The sequence below is a fragment of the Rhinolophus sinicus genome, linkage group LG05 (assembly GCF_036562045.2).
Source record: "Rhinolophus sinicus isolate RSC01 linkage group LG05, ASM3656204v1, whole genome shotgun sequence".
Taxonomy (NCBI): domain Eukaryota; kingdom Metazoa; phylum Chordata; class Mammalia; order Chiroptera; family Rhinolophidae; genus Rhinolophus; species Rhinolophus sinicus.
Window position 1 is genome coordinate 37872915 of NC_133755.1, and position 17951 is coordinate 37890865.

Here is a 17951-nt window from a genome sequence, read left to right on the forward strand (position 1 = left end):
AAACCCCAATGAGATACTATTTCACACCTGTCAGAATGGCTATTATCAATAAATAAACAAACAACAAATGTTGGTGAGGAGGTGGAGAAAAGGAAACCCTTGGGAACTGTTGGTGAGACTGTACTCATAACTTTCGGTGGGATTGCAAATTGGTGCAGCCACTATGGAAAACAGTATGGAGGTTCCTCAAAAAATTAAAACTAGAACTACCTTATGATCCAGCAGTTCCACCCCTGGGTACTTATCCAAGAAATCCAAAACACTAATTCAGAAAGATATATGCACCCCTACGTTCACTGCAGCACTATTTACAATAGCCAAGGTATGGAAACAACCAAAATGTTCATCAACAGACAATTGGATAAAGAAATTATATAAAATGGAGTATTACTGTGCCATAAAAAGAATGAAATCTTACCATTTGCAACAACATGGATGGACCTAGAGGACATTATGCTAAGTGAAGTAAGTCAGACAGAGAAAGACAAATACCATATGATCTCACTTATATGTGGAACCTAAAGAACAGAGTAAATGAACAAACAAAACGGAGAGACTCATAGATACAGAGAACAAACTCATGGTTAGTAGATGGGAGGGGGGTTAGAGGACTGGGTAAGAAAGATGAAGGGATTAAGAAGTACCAATTGGTAGTTACAGAAGAGTCACATTGATGTAAAGTACAGAATGGGGAATATAGTCAAAAATATTGTAAAAACTATGTATAGTGCCAGGTGGGTACTAGACTTATTGGGATCACTTCATAAATTATATAAATGTCTAACCACTATGCTGTACACCTGAAACTAATATAAAATGATATTGAATGTCAATTATAATTTTAAAAAAATAATCACAGGATATAAAGTACAGCATAGGGGAAAATAGTGAATAACTTTCTAATAACTATGTATAGTATCAGATGGGTAATAGACTTCTTGGGGTGATCACTTTGTGAAGTGTATAAATGTTTAATCACTATGTTGTTTTGTACACCTGAAACTAACAGTAAAACAGATATTATTGTAATAAACTTTTAAAAAAAAATAGGTGTATTCCATACTGTCCCCAGTCACAGGCACAGCTGGACCACCTCAATCCTCACCCAAAGGGTCAGAGACACTCCACTAAGCTTCCTGCATGATGAAGAAGATGAGTCAGAAGATCCCAAAGGAGTGGAGACAGAAAAGGAATGAGCTTAGCCTGCCCAGTTCCTTCCTCCAAAATAGCCATCAGAGAAGTCATTACTCCTCACAGGGGGAGAGGAGAGTAGGTCTGGGGAGAGAGGCCAGGATGCTGTTCTAGGGAAGTTCCTCCCCAGGGATGCTGTTGCCCTTCCTGCTATCTCCTACCACGTTCTACCACGGCTTCCAGAGCCATCAAGAAACCTGAAGTGGCTCACTATTTAGCAAAGCAGGAGAGCATGTATCTATTCCTTTTATATTTTTGGCATCTTGCTAACAGAATTCCAATTATGCTCAGGCTTTCAATATAATAAGCTAACGATTTTCTTCCCTAGCCCCTTTGCATGAAGAGATGGCCATGTGACACAATTTGGATCAATGACACATAAACAGAAGTCTCTTGAATTTTTCTGCTTTCCAGATTTTACATATATACATATATATATATATATATATATATATATATATATATGTATATATGTATATACATATATATATGTGTGTGTGTGTGTATATATATATATATATATATATATATATATATATATATATACACACACACACATATATATGTATATTTATATGGCTCCCTTCCTTGGACTAGAAATGATAGAGTTATAGCCATCTTGCAACCATGAGGAGTCAAGGATGAAGATGGAATCTGGCTCATTAAGAATGGTGCAGCAGATATATAGGAAGATACTAGGTGCCTGGAGTTACTGCTGACCAGCTAAGCTAACCAAGCATCAGCCTATTTCTGGGTTTCTTGTTATATGGGAAAACAAAAACAAAATACAAAGACATTTGTATAAGATACTTTAAAATGGGTTTTCTGTTACTTGCAGATAATTGGGATCTGAACTGATAGCATCCCTGTTTCCCCAAGCAGCTTCAGAAGAGAACTTCATGAAGCAGTAAAGGATGAAGGAGGCTCCTCACCCTTTCGCTCCCCCAACCCCCCAGCCAGCCAAAGCATCCAAACCAACACGGGTGACCAGAGGGATGAAACATGTTGTGGCCATTACACCCCTAGCCCATCATCATTTAATAAAACCATGGGCAGAGTCAATTTCTTCACTCTTATCACTTATGTGCTATTTAAATTCCACTCTCACTGCCTATATCAAGCCAAGGATTCACCTCCTCATTGACAATAACCACCGAGTTCATTCTCCTGGCTTTCTTGTGTAATCTAAGTATCAGCTAACTTTCTATGTCATTTACCATTTAGAAAAAAAGAGGATAAGTGAGAACTGTGTTTCTAATAGAGTCCCTTTAAACAAGGTATTTTGTTACCAACTCTCCAGCTTTCAGTCAATCAATTCTCTTCTCAGCAAACTCAATAACTCATTATCATCTTCAAAACCAGATTTGTATTGAGTAGAGACAGAGGCAGAATTGAAGAGATTCCTGATACTAGATCAATAATCACATTCTCACCCCCTAGGTAGTGCATCCTCATAACCCAGAGAGCTCCACCTTACATAAATTAGTACTATTCTATGCTATTGAAAGAAGTCAGAGGATGGCAAAAGGAAGAAAAATACCACCATATCATATCCTAATGAGCTGCTTCCTAGGACATACAAATTTGAAAAAGTTTACAAGCCAAAAAAGATACCTGTCTCCATGGTTTCTTTGCCTTTTTGTTGTTGTCTATTATTTCTGTGTGGTGGTATTCTATGATGTTTCCCTCTGTTTTTTCTTTTATTACAGTATATATTTCAGTTCTGGATTTTTTTTTGAGTGGTTACCATTAAGTTTATGTAAAAGAAAGTTTGATATTGGTGATGGAAGGAGAACTGACTCTGGGTGGTGAACACACAATGGGATTTATAGATGATGTAATACAGAATTGCACACCTGAAATCTATGTAACTTTACTAACAATTGTCACCCCAATAAACTTTAATTTAAAAAAAGTCTGGATCCTTATCTGATTTTAGTCAGAAATATTAAATAATACTTTTTCTACCAAAAATATTAACAGATCCAGGGAACCTTGCAACAAATAAGTACTTAATGGGTTATTGGTTTTTCACTTCCTTCTATAAGAATATAATATTCTTCTAAATTAATCTGTATATCTGTTGTGCTCTTTCCTGTCACTTTGTGGTTTCTATACACTTGAACAGCTCTGGGTGCCAATGAGTCGTATTGTTTGTCTGCCTGTATCAATTAGAATGTGTATCAATTAGAATGCACTGAGCTACAAGTAACAGAAAATTTAATAGTGGTTCAAACCACAAGGATATTTATTGTTTTGTTATCAAGAAGTTTTGAGGCAGTTTGTCCTTGAGTTTTTTCAGTGACTCAGTGATGTTGTCCAGTACTAAGGGTCTTTCTATAATTCCACCCTACCCTCCTCAAAGAGTTGTGATGTTGCAAGATGGCTGCCACAGCTTCCAGAATCAGTCCACATAAGCAAAAAATTAGAGCAATAAGACAAACACAAAAAGGATTTTGTTCACAGGTCTCACTTCTTTATCAGGGAGGACATTTTTTGCAGCAGCAGCACTCTAACAGGCTTCCCGTTGGATTTCATTGGCCAGGAATGGTTCACATGGCAAACACTGGTTGCAGTGGAGCTAGGACATCCAATATGGCATTTTCAACCCTTTGAATAAGAGACAGGCGAAAAGGAAGTGCATTGGGAACAGTTCTGAGTAGGCCATGACCATGTGCCATAGAGCATAAACTTTTAGAAATCAGTAATTGCATATTTTTATTTGTTCTGTGCGTTCTTTTGTAATAAAACAAAAACATGTATTAAAAAAATAGCAGTAAATATATTCAAATAGTACTTTGAAAAAAAGAAAAACCATCACCTGTAACTCCATCTCCACTACAAAGATTTCTTTTCTGTGTATTGTCTTCTACTTACTTTTCATAGCCCATATTGATAAATATTTTTACCTATTTACAATCTAATTTTGTATTTTTCATTTATTATTACATCATAATCATTTTTCTACATATTGTTCATAATTATAATTTTTCAAGGAAAAATAATTTTCATTAAGATTTATGTATTACAATTTACTTAACTATTTCCCCATCACTGAACTCAAAGATGATTTTCCATATTTTGGCTTAAAGAGATTATACTACAATAACATCTTTTGCATGTAAGTTTCTTCTGCTTGTAGATTATTTTAAGTGCAAACAAGCTATGAATATTTTTATAATATAAAATATTGTCATATTCTCATGCAACCAGAATGACTGTTATATGTTATAGTTTAAAATTCTACTAGTGAGATATATAAATATGAAAATTTAAGCACAAACTCACTAGCATGGCGCTGATCATTATTTAAATGCTTCTTTTTTCTGATTCACCAGCTGTAAAATATTGCGTTATATTTTATTTCCATTATTTTCCTTCTTCCTGCCTGGGAGACCAGGAAACTAAACCAGCCAGGGTGTATCTTATATGACCATAAGATACAAGGGGCAAGATTGTTTTTTGCTCAGAACTCAGGTAAACTCAAATGTTAATATTATTTGAAAGGTATCTCTGAAGAGTATGTGCGAGAAATTTTTATTTTCTACCTTATTTTCTATTTTCTACTTTGTTTTTTTCTAACTCTTCATTGAAAATGTATTCCTTTGATAATGAGTATAAAGCAATTACAAACTTTTTTTTTTTTTTTTACTTTTAATGAGTTGATCTTTGATAGTACTGGCACAGGTGTGTAAGTAGGGAAAAGGGTCCCAACAGGTCATCAGAACATGGAGAGCCTAAGAGGAATACAGAGAAGGGTATACAGCTAAGGCTTGGGGATTCCACGGAGACTGGAGCACGGAGCAGCATGCCGATGGAGCAGACAAGACCCTAGAAACAGGGGTTTGCAGGCTGCTGATTCTCATGAGCTCCTGAGGCAAGGCAGGAGACAAACCAGGCTTTTTCAAGGCAGAAGGATGAACAGATTGTTTTTTTTTATTATTATTACTGCCAAGGTGTTTTCTTACTGTTATTGTTTCTTCTTAACTGAATTATTTATTCACATCGTAAAATGTGCCTTTGTAATTATAATATTACTTTATTCATTCGTTCCATAAATATTTATTGAGCACTTCCTATGTACCAAGCATTGTTGTAAGCACCAGGACACAGTATTAAACACGACAGACGAAGTTTAACTGTTATGAAGAAATGAAACAAAGGGTAAAGACAGACAGGATGTGTGGGAGCAGAGGGAACCTCTCTCACATATAGCAGGTCAGAGAAGACTTCTCTGATGAGCTGACATTGGGACGGAACCTGGATGAAATGAGACATGCAAATATCTGGGAGAACGTTTTCTAGACTGAGTGAAGAGAAAGTAAAGAGGTGCTAAGATCTGAGCATACTGGATGTGTTGAAAAAAGAACAAGTCCAGTGTGGCTGGAGTGAGGGAGAGAGTGGTAAGAGATATGACTGGAGAGAAACCTAGAAGCTGGCTCTCATAGGCCAAGGTAAGAATTTAGGATTGTGTTACCAGTATGAGGAAAAGTAGCTGGGTTTGCAATGACTTATATTTTAAAGGAATCACAACTTGCTGTTCAGAGAATAGATTGGCTAGGGATGTTGGAAGCAAGAGTGAAAGCTGAGACCGGTTGGAGGTTATTGCAATAGTCTAGGTGAGAGGTGCTAGGGGTGCTAAGACAGAGGTAATGGAGTTGGTGAACAGCTGTCAGTCTCTGAATAATTTTTTAGGCTAGAGCTGACAGAATTAGGTGATGTATTAAATGTGGCATGTCAGGGGGAAAAGAGGAGGAATCCAGGATGACTCCTAGGTTCTTGGCTAGTGCCTTTTACTGCATTTTTGGGACACTGGGGGAAGGGCGGGCTTGAAAAAGAAAATTAGAAGGTCAGATTTCTTAAGTCTGAGATTAGGTGTCCAAGCAAAGATGTTGAGTTGGAAGTTGAATATATTAGTTTGGAGTTCAGGGCAGAGACTCAGATTGGAGATTTTATTTTAGAATCACCAGCATAGAGATTTAGTATTTATAGCCACAGCCTGGATGAAATCACTGAGGGAGTGACTGCAGGTGGAGAAAAAAAGAGGCTCTTTCACAAGGGGAAACTGGGAAGATGAGAAGGATCCAGCGAAGGTCATAAGAAGGAGTGGCCAGAGAATGGGGGGGAAGAGAACCAGATGGGTTCAGGGTTCTGGAAGCCAGATGAAGAAATTGTTTCAAGAGTTGTTTCCATTAACTATGTCAAATGCTCCTAAAAAGTCTAGTAAAATGAAGACTGAGAATTGATCTGCAGTTATGTTCTGGCACTTGGTAAACTCCGAAAGGCCGAAGGTGCATAAAAAGCCATTGAAAGCAATCTCAGCACCATCTCTCCCTGGACTATTCCTAGGTGACATCGACAGGATTGAGATCTGTCTTTAAGTAAGGACTAGTCAGATGGTAGCTGGAGGTTCCACAGATTGTCATAATTCCTTGTATGGTCAGGTATTCCTGAGATTGTTCTAAGGATTAAATGGATAATAAATGCAAAATAAGAGGCACAGGATCCGAAGCAGTGTCACCCATAATGTCAGCCTTAGCAATGATTGTATCCCCAGTAAGTCTCATTTAATTTTCAGCTCTCATTTCAGGCTGTTGCTTAGCAGTGTTTCAAAGATAAGCATTAAATTTTCTGGAAATGACTGAGAGTAATCACAACATATTAGAAGTAAAAGGACTATAGAGATTAATTACTCCTTTCTCTTCACTTGATAAATAAGAAAACAGAGATCCAATAAGATTAGGTAACTTTCTCAAGGTCCCCCACCAGATTAGTGATAGAACTCAGACCAGAGCACAGGTTTTCCAGTGCTGAATCCTTTAGAAGCAGTTATAGCTAAGCTCATGGTTAGGGAATTGAGCATTCCATGTCAGAGGATCTATTTGAGATAACTGAAGCTTGTTCCTTTTAACAACCCAAACGTAATAACAATCATTATCATCATCATCACTCTTCATTAAAATCTTCTACTAATTAAAACACTTCTACACAATGGAGTTATTTTAGTCTAGAAGATTTGAAATCCTTGAAGTCAGCTTTTCAAGTTACCTTATTTCTTTACCAGCTGCTTTAAGCTTTGAGCAGTCCCTTTGACTTGTAATGCAAGTCACAACTTCCTATGATAGTGTTACAATATTGTTAAATTGATCACTTGATATTTCCTGAAAAGTCAGAAATGTAAGGAGTTAAGAACAGCAACAAGTACATAATTCTGCATCTAAGAGCATCCATGATTACAAGAGTGCATTTATTATACATTATACATACATGTAGAATTGTAAATGTATTACTATGGAACTGTCAGTGCAGAACACAGATCTGAAACTCATGGAGAAAGTAATCTTAAATGAGTGTCATCTTTCCTTCAGCAGTTCAGAGTGGAGCTCATATATATTTAGTTACTAAAATAATTGTATCTCTGTAGCATTTTTTCATAGAGAAATTCTGAACATCACTTCATTGGATACCGAAACACTCCTATGAGAGATGAAAAATTAGATATTATTATTCCTCTTCTATAAATTAGAAAACTAACATCCGCAAATGTTAATATACTAAGAGGACATATACGAACAGGAACAAAGTCTTTTTCGCCCTTCTCCTTCTCACTAGGCAATCTTTTAGACTCATCCAGGAGTCTGAATCTAGCCCTCAGCATTTTCAGCCTTTTCAGGAATAGAGACGGCCAGAAAATAAAGCCCACTGATTCCTGATGCACACAAATCCACCCTCGACTTTTCCCATCACTAGTGACCACAGGTTTAGCCTCTGCCTGCCTCTCAGGTCATGTGGTCTCTGTTGCTACAACAACCATGAATCTGTCACATTTCACTATTAAATGTAAAGTGCCAGTCACTTCCATTTTGTCCAATATTGTGAGAACAACTGAACTGTGCATGTCTAGGAAGTGGAGTAGCAAAGGATTCCTTCTTGCTCTGTCTAGATTTTGGTGCCTGTGAGTGACGAGAGATATTGTTGGATGTTGGGCATGTAGGAGGTTCTGGAGGAAAAGCTAACATCTGTATAATTACAGGGTAGATGGGAGGATTAAAATGAAAAGAAGTAATACATGTGAAGTGCTTACCAAAGGGTCTTGCTCAAAGAAAACATTCAATAAATGTTACTGGTTGTTATTCGTAGGTTAGCTGGTAGAACTTGGGAAGAGCTAATAATTGTAAACATGATTACCGTTTATTAGACGTAAATCTCACAATAAGGTTACAAGAGGATTATCATTTTCCTCATTCCACCGATGCGAAAAAGGCAGACGTAGAATTTGACAAAGATTTCTCTAATTTTAGCAAGCTCGTTCGTTTGTTCATTCATTCATTCACTCATTCATTCACAAATACTTATTAAGTACTAGGCACTGAGCTGGGCAAAGAGGTGAACATATGTCTTTGAGTCCAGGGAGGTTTCTAAACAGGTGAAACCCAAATGTCATGATGTCCCAAAGCCTGCCCTCATTCTTGCGCTGCCACCTTGAAGGCAAACCTCTGCTCTTCTCTTTATCCTCCTAAAATGAATCCACACCAGGAAGAAAAGGATATTTTACTGAAGAAGGCATAGGAAAAGGAGTTTATACTTCACCATACACAGAATTCCTCTCCAAATTCCCCCATAAACATCTGTGTCCTCCCTGCCACATCAGTCCTTAAGCTATTCAACCCACTCCACTCTACCCCCAGTCTCCCAGTGCAAGGAGAGGCGACAGGCTCAGGGTCTGCCCTGCAGACCTCTCTATGGCTCTTCCTTCCTTATACATATGACTTAAGTCTTATATCAGGTGTCAAACAAAGGTCCTCCTATTAGCAGATACCCCCTCCCTGAAAGATGGCCAGGAGATTATGAATACATATTTTTTTCTTCTGGTCCCATAAGTAAACAGGCAGATCTACTGGGTATGATCCCGTGATGGAGGAGCACATAAGAGGGACTTAGAACAGACTTAGGGCAGCAGGGCAGGTGTCCTGGGAAAAGTAACATCTAAAGTGGGGGGAATGATATGGTTGCCTCCTAAATATCCATTGTCCAACTCTTGGTAACTATCCTAATTTGGTGGTGGAGGTTGGAGTGGGGGTTACTCACAGCTTCTATATGAAGCCCAAATACTTTGTGGGAAACAATTCCAGCCCCCACCCCTGAAATCAAGTATAAGGTAAATTGCATAATTTCATCCCCCCAGCCACAGTTATTGGTTCAATGGTTAGCAAGCTGAGCTTAAGCTGAGCCAGTAAGAATGAAAAAAAATGTGGTTTTCAGGAGGCAGAGAGGTCTGGAAAAGAAACACTTGTCTTCTTTAATGGACATGAATAAGGCTTCATCCCTACCATTGGACCAAATGCCTCACCAGGAAGGATATGGTGCCCCACACACTAAAGAGCTAAAAAGAGCTTTCGTTACTTATTAGAGCTGCTGAGATACAGCCTCAGTGATGTGAGCCTCTCTTGTCTAAGGCAGTTTGGCTGGAGTTTTCTGTTACTAACAATCAAATCCAATCTAACTGATGCAGAAGATGAGATCAGATGACTGAGTAGCCAATAGTCTAGAAAAGAGGGTCAGCAAGTTCATTCATTAAATGACTCAGTTTGATTTTCAAGACAAATACAAAACCAGGATGACTCCTACATACTCTTACTAGCTAGATAACAACGTGAAAAGAGAGATCTGCTTTATAATCAACGCGTGCGCACACACACACACACACACACACACACACACCCCATACTCACAAATTTCCAAAGTTAAAATGATTAGGGACTATTTAATGTGATTTTGAAAAAGAAAACTTGGTACCTTGGTGAGAACATTTTAAAGATGATAAGATGATTCAAATAGGTGGAGAAATAGAGACAATTCCAAGGTGAAAAGCCTTAATAACATTAGAATGTACCAACCAATTGGATTTGAGTGTAATTGAATGTATAGATTTAATACTATTCTGATCTGAAGCCCATTAATTATTTTCAATCCACAAAATTGTTCTAAAATATATGTATAAAAATTATAAGCGTACCATCAACAGGGAGTATAGAAAAGCAATGAAAATGTTCTACCAATATCAGCCATTAAAACCTACTACATAAATGAATAAATTACTGAGATATTTTAGTCTCTTTTTCATACTAACCCTTCTAAATTGGGTGTGTATTCACAGAATTCAGATGTGTGGCTGGTGGCTATCTTATTAGACAGTGCAGCGGTGTGCAGATAAGCTTGTCCTTATTTTTATGACTTAGTATGTTCCTGTCTAAGAGAAAGTGCCTCTCCTGGGTTACACAACTGAAATGAGAATCTCTGTTCCTTGAAAGTAAGCTTGCCAGATAAAATATAAGACATCTAGTTAAATTTGAATTTCAGATACACAACAAATAAATTTTTTAGTATAAGTATGTCCTCCTCTCACCAAAAATAAATAATAATAACAATAATAATAATAGAATAAGGATGAAAATAAGTTAATAGAACCAAAGAAAGAGACTTACAAAGGCCTAAATACTTACAGAAGCATTTGTGTGGAACAAGTTGAACTATAATATATATATATATTAAATACACACACATACATTTTAAAATATATGTATCTAGTACAAAATAGTTTATTAAAATATAAGAAGGTGTGTGGCAGACACTTCTAATTGGTCTTTCTCAATATCCCTCTCCCTTGCTGTTTTCTACAGCAGAAAAATTAAATAGAAGCAGAAAAATGAAATACTTTCCCAGCCACCATTATAGGTAGATGTGAACATATGATGCAGTTCTGGCTGAGACATAAGTGAAAACCTGCTGGTAGGTTTCTGAGAAAATTATTTTTTCCTAATAAAAGGAACTGGTGTGATTCTCATTGCCCTTGCTTCCTGCTTTGAATACAACACTCTTCCTGTTTTCAATACAGATGTGATAACTTGAGGTTCAGCAGCCATCTTGGAACCAGATGATAAGCATAAGGGAAAGGCCAAGAGAATGTCAGAGCGCCCTAGCATCACTGAAACACTGAAAGGATGACAGAGGCTAATATATTAATACTATATTGATCATTAATTTGCTTTAAAATTTTTTTTGCATCTTACGATGTTTTGATATCTTGAAAACCTTGCTGGCCAGGTAGAGACTGCCCTCCCATAGATAGTTAATACCTAACAATAATAAACAACTTACTTGGGAAGCAGACTTCTCATATATAAGCCAACCATCCACTTTATTTAACTCACACAACAAGCCAATATGTCCCTAACCCTAAAGCATCTAGGGCCAGGTACCAGGCAACTAGAAACCACCTTTCTAGCCCAAAGGCCTCCAGAATTATTCAAACTAGCCAACTCTGAGTGGTTTACTCTGCTCTGCTTTTCCTTTCCTATGGAAACCCAATAAAGCTCTGGCCTCAGCTTTCCCTAGCTCTTGCTTTGGACCCAAACCTTACGCTTCTCCTGTGGTCCTGTGTGGCATCGCATGCCCTCTTCAATCAGGAAATGTAAGTAATAAATTCTTTTTGCAATGGTATTGATCTCTCCATATTGTCATTTAGTCACCTCTGTAGATTAAAATGCCACATGTACATTTCAGGGCAACTAGCAACCTCTGGGCATCTTGTAAAGTGAGAAGAATAAACCCCTATTTGTTTAAGCTACTGTTATTTGGATTTTTGTTACTTGCAGTCACATAATCATAACTGATACAAGAAATATTTGATAAGAGGTATTGGAATTGGTAATAGCAATTTTAAAGTAGCTAGATATTCTATATACTCCAGATGGACTAATGAGTTAATTTTTGTGAGAAAAGAACAGAACATTGAATAAGATTTAGCAGATCAGATAGGAAGAAGTTTTTTTCTTAAAACTTTACAAGGAATCATAAAGAAGAAAGTGATAGGCATATATAAATTTTAAAATTCTGTACAAAAAAAAACAGCAAAACATAAGAAAAAATATAGACAAAGTCTATCAAATATTCTATATTCTACAGAATATAGAAAAGTATATCAAATATGACAGACTGTAGGGTCATAAATAAAACATAAAAGGATCTTATTCAAATGTATTAGCTATATTTCTTTACTCTGATAGATAAATGGGCCAAGAATATGAACAAGCAATTCCCCCACGGAGAAATAGAAACAGTAAATAAACACCTGAGAAAATGTTCAGTCCTGGTAGTGATCAAAGAAATGCAAATTAAAGAAAACTTGAAATATCATTTGACACCTACTAAATTAGCATTTTAAAAAATGATAGGCTGGCAAGGTGACACTGATATTGGCACACTCATTCATTTCAAGTGGTGCTATAAATTAGTACTACCTTTGAGAAAGCACTATGACAAGCACGGAGAAACATTCTTGCTTTTTGACCCAGTAATTGTAGTTTTTGCAGTTAGCACTAAGGAGAAGAATTCAGTAGAAGCAAAGAGACTCAGCACTGTTCCTCAGAGTCTTAGCAATTCTATTAAATTCAATTAACATATATTTTACACCTTCCACCTGCCAAGTAGAGGCAACAACAGGGAATCAGAAATTAGTAAGACACTTCATCTGACCTCAGGGGGCTCACAGTCTGGCAGAGGAGTCAGGTAGTCACTTACTGCACTATTTTGTAATGTAAACAAATACATTACAAAATAGTGCAGTAAGTCCAGCACTAGAAACACAGATAAAGTCAGATGGGCTAGATGTTGATGATGGGGATGGGTGGGGTAGGTGAGCAGAGAGCAGTCAAGGTCGAGAGAAAGCTTATTATGGGGACAAGGTAAACCTACAGGCAAAAAGGTAGAGTTAAAATAGGGACAGTGAGTAGTCCAGCACCGTGGGAACAGAGATTCCAGGAGGAAGTTTGTGGAAAATCGAGCTCTGTGGCAGAGTGAAAAGAGAGCTTTATTGCCCTTGTTTGACATGTATAATAGCAAGAAATGGACGATTCTTAAATCACCAACATTGGAAATACCGCTCTATGAATTGTGATACACAGTGACCTTTATTCCACTAGAAGAATGAAAATGATGAAAAGCATATGATACTTGAAGACATTTATGATATGCAGGCAGGATAACTTGGGGGAAAGCAGTTCTGGCCTTGACAACCCTAAGCATTGCTCCAAAATTCACCTTTGCTTCTTTTTTCCCTCAACATTTTGTTATTGAAATATAATTCACACACTATAAAGTCCACCCACTTAAAGTATACAAGTCAATGCTTTTAATATATTCACAAAGTTGTGCAACATTCACCACTAATTCCAGAATATTTTCATCACCTGATAAAGGAACCCACTGACAGTCACTGCCCATTCCTCCCAGCCTATGGCAACCACTACTCTACCTCTTGCATCTGTAAGACTTACCTGTTCTTCACCTAGCCCTTTGGAAGCCTCCAGAACCCCTTGCTGTTCTCCTCAGGCCCGGAGATGCACGGGCAACACCTATTCAATGCTCTGGCCCCAGTGCGGATACTGGCCCTCCCCAGAGTGCAGCTGTTTGAACACAAGCAAGCACCATTCTTTTAAAGGCTCAAACATAACACAGGAAATTAAATATAGACTCACGTAAAACTAAAATATCTGTTAAAAGAACAGGTAGCTTGCTCTGTGGGGTTTTCACGGTCACTATCCGAACCTGAACCCCTCCTCCCTGAGGTGAGCACCATCTTAGCTCCCACTTTCCAGCTTCCCTCCTTGATATCTAAAGGCAAGAGAGCAGGGCCAGTGAAAAAACAGTGTGAGGGGAGCATGAGGGCGCAGTAGGAAGCACACCTTCCTGGAGTAACACACGCAAAGGAAATCTGGTGGTGCATTTTCAGTTTCCATTCTGGCACTTGCAGGAGGCATGGTTTGTGTGGTGGCTTGGTCTCTGGCCACCTTTACCGAGTTCATTATCTCTCTTCCTCTCCAGTCTTATCTCCTGCAGGACACTGTTTTGTTCCTTTCCCAGGGACATTAAGTGTAAAAGCTGCAGTTCTCTCTGGAAATAACCACAGACGAGTTTCCTTGCAAGTTGTGTTTGCTGTGCTTTCCTGACTATCTAAGGAGGACACTGCATAGTTGACCTTTTTGTCACCATAGCACATTCTCTTTGGCAGTCTCAGTGTTTAGAAAACTTTACTTCACTCTTCACAAACAAACTGTAGCAGTGATTCATCACCTTGTTTCTCCAAGTCTTCTGATACACTGTGAAGTGAAGACAGTGGTGAACCATAATATCGTGTTGAAAGTGCAGGCACAGAGGCAGTCGGTGATGTATTAGGAAGAGCACTGACCAGGAGTCAGGATAGGTAAGTTTGGGTGTAACCTCACCGTGCTCAGTTCCCTCGTTGGTGGAGTGAGAGTTGGAATAGAAAAAGGCCTCAGCAGTTCCTGCTAGATTGAAATTCCATAGTTTTTCTAAATTAAGGTGAGGACCAGGTCTCATTGTTTAGCAGATGTTTGTCTCAGGGTCCTTGTAAGAGAGAAGAGGAAGGAGATTTGAGGGAGGGACAAGAAAGGAGGGAACATAGGAGAAAGGAAGAGAAGGTTCAGGAGGTGATGGGAGTGAAGGGGACAAGAGCGATGGGAAAGGACAAATGGGAAGGAAGGGGAGGAGAAGGAAGGTACAAGAGAGGAGAGGTGGGGACAAATGGAAGGAGGAATGGGAACTGATGGGGATGAGAGGAGAAAGGAAAGGAGGGAAGGGGACTCGAGAGGAGAGGGGATGCATAGGAGGAGAAAAGAGGGGAATGGAGGGGAGGAAATAGAAATAGGGAGGGGACAGGAGGGGGAAGAATGGCAAATTATTAAGAAGGAGATGGGAAGAATGAAACTAATATTTCCAGTGTCCTACCAGATATCAATTCTCCAAACCACCTTCAAGGTGGGTACTGATATTGCTCTTTCGCCCATAAGGACCTGAAGTTTTAGATTCTTTGGGACCCTCTCCTGTATGTGGAATAAGCAACCCCAATCTCCCCCATGGGATTCTGATGCAGTTGGACAGGCTTTGAGACAAGCTGCTCCAAGTAATTTGTTCAAAGTTTCACTGAGTTAATCATGGTGCTGAAATTCATACCCAGGCCTATCTAGTTCTGAGACCTGTGTTTCTTCCACTCTGCTAGGCTGAGAAAAGAAAATACAAAGAGAAGTGAAGAAAGATTTCAGAGTGGATACATCTCCATGAATGTAATTTAAAAAATGGGCTATGAAACCCTCTCAATGAAATCCACTGTCAAAAAAAAAGGAGGAAGGAAAAAGTGGGCTGAGTTAAGCAAAATCTATTCAATTCAAGGAACATATTAAAGATAAAATCTCAAAGGCATTCTAGGTACAATAGACCTTTTCCATAACTAACACGTTTCCCTCTGAACTGGGCTAGCAATAACTCTTACTGCTTATTCTTTAATTGGGATCTAGATTTAACAATTATGCTTTTTATTTCATAGCACATTCACAATCTTGATATCACTTTCACATTCATTATATTTCTTTTGACCCTTAAAATAATAATAACAATAATAGGTAGGAGTTCAAATAAAGGTTTTTGAATAAGACCTCAGTTTGATTGGCCCTGCCCTTATGAGCCGTATGACCTTAGGCTGGTTAATTAACCATTCTGCGATTTCATCTCTGTCCTCGAAGATGGGGACAATTAAAGTGCCTACCTCATAGGGCTGTGGTGAGCATCCAAAAAGATAACAAATACCTGTCGACTATGGCCTAGCACATGATAAGTGCTCAAGAAATGTTAACCAGTATTATTTTTCATTTTTCAGAAAAATTATCTGACATTTGAAAAAAGCAGAAAGATTATGGATCTTCTTTCAGTGCAGTTCTGGACTTGATTTTTCTATTGATTTGACAGCTCTGTAGGTGCAGAGGCTCAACTGAAAGTTTGTGTTTGGTGAAGAAGCAAATAATTTCTGTCCAATAGAGCAAATAAGCACAAAGATTGCAGTTTACTGTCCTGTTGCACATTAACCAGTTCTGTATCTAACTTGGCAATCTTATACTTTTCAAAAATTAAGTTGTACACACAAATACACACACACATACACAATCTCTAATACTCTATGGACCAGTTTTAACATCCTAATGCTCCCCTAAATAAACAAAATCTTTGACATGCATTCATATTATATTTGCATGAGAGATATGATTTTACCCTTTTGAAAATTGTATTTTAACATATTAGAAGCTAATACAGGTAGGCCTGCCCAATTTACTTGAAGAACTCTGAAACTCAAAGAGATTTGGACTCGTCCAGAGTTTGGAACAGAATTTGGTTTTCTCAAATTCCAGTCTAATAAATTTTTTTGTTCTGTCTTACGCCTTTGCCCAAATGATACACAAAAATAGAAAAATAACAATAAAGGATAGAATACAAAAGAATGTAAGGCCATACTCTTCCGGCTGGCTTCAGCAGTTTCCAGAATATCTTCACAGCATCATTCACTCAAAGAGGAATGTGAGAAAACACCCTGTGAAGCTGCTTTCTAAATGTTCTCCTCTAAATGATTTTCAGACCCATAGAGGAAAAAGGGACACTCTTTAAAGACAGCAAAAGTGTAAAAAGAGATGGGGTGAGGAATCTAATAGTTCACTAACCTAGTTAATGGGACATCAAAACTATTCTGTGCAAAATAAATGTGATCTATATTGATTAGATAGAGGGAGATTGGGTTGAATCTATCTTGGAATTTGAGCAGACTCAGCATCTCTGAAAACTTTATATTCTTTTTTCTGGGCCCAAGAGGAACGTAAACCTTCAGAATTAGAAGGGTAATTGAGAGGAAACCCTGTGTCAGTGGGTTGAATTCATTGTTATGCTCTGGATGGGTATACCACTTGAGGCATGACCTTGAATTTCTAAATTGATTTGGGGATAGTAAATCGCCATCGGGATGGTGAGGAGAACAGAGGATTGGGGTGTGGGGGGATGGGAGGTAAGCAAAAAGAAGAACACAAGGAAGTAAATTGTTCATTTTCCAGACACTGAGATTCCAAATAATCCTTCAGTGTCCAGAAAAAACTTTAAGTGAAAACATAATCATTTTATTTTGCCAAGTAAAGATATTAGGGGGAAAGTTATCATCTACTGTCACCAACACATTATAAAATAATGGACATTTAATTTCTGAAAAAACAGAAAAGATGTAAATTTCAGTTTTTAAAAATTGAATAAATTTGGTTTTATGAAAACTTCCTCTATTGACTTTATTTCTCCCATTGCACCATGGTCCTTTAGAAATGTCACCATTGACATTATGGGGAACCACTGACTTAAGTGAGGTTCAAGGTCAATGAGCAATCACTGACAAGTTTCCCAAGCCTGTACGTCTCTACATGTCTATGACCAAGTAAAGCGCTCCAATAACTATTCTCTACAAGGGTATTGAAACGTGTAGGTGAATAGGTGACCTGAGATACCTGGCATTAAAATTTACCTAGAATTTTTCCCATACATTAACCAGTTATAAGACTAGGCATACCAAAAAGAAAAAAAAAAGAAAAAAGGTAAGATACCTGAAAATAATAAATAAATTAATATGTGTGTGTGTGTATCTGTGCGTGTGTGTATATGCATAAGGAAGAAATTAGTGGATCAAAAGAATTTTAATATGTAAATTAGTATATGGTACCTATTGAAACCAATGACTAAGACATCTAGTATCATGGCTACATTCCATAGAATACAAAGTAGAATTTCCTTACATTTTACTGTAAATTGTTTTGAAAATAGGTATTTTTTAAAGAATTAAGATTAAAAGGCACAAATAACAGAGACAATTGAAAAAAACCATT

The 17951-nt window shown here is 37.7% G+C and overlaps 1 protein-coding gene and 1 long non-coding RNA gene across 3 annotated transcripts in view; one reads left to right on the forward strand and one right to left on the reverse strand.

Moving 5' to 3' along the window:
* Positions 1-3158, forward strand: part of CIMIP6 (ciliary microtubule inner protein 6) — a 67655-nt gene extending 64497 nt beyond the window's left edge. Inside the window, exon 2 of the transcript XR_012496353.1 lies at positions 2030-3158. The gene's annotated coding sequence lies outside the window, so the exon portion shown is untranslated. The remainder of the gene's footprint in view (positions 1-2029) is intronic.
* LOC109439275 (uncharacterized) overlaps positions 1-17951 on the reverse strand; it is a 160129-nt gene that overhangs the window by 110024 nt on the left and 32154 nt on the right. The window contains exon 1 of one of the 2 annotated variants that reach the window (XR_002136473.2): positions 13527-14316. The exons of the other annotated variant lie outside the window; for it this stretch is intronic. This is a non-coding gene — a long non-coding RNA (uncharacterized LOC109439275). Of the gene's footprint in view, positions 1-13526; positions 14317-17951 lie in introns of those variants that run through there. 2 annotated transcript variants of the gene reach the window in all.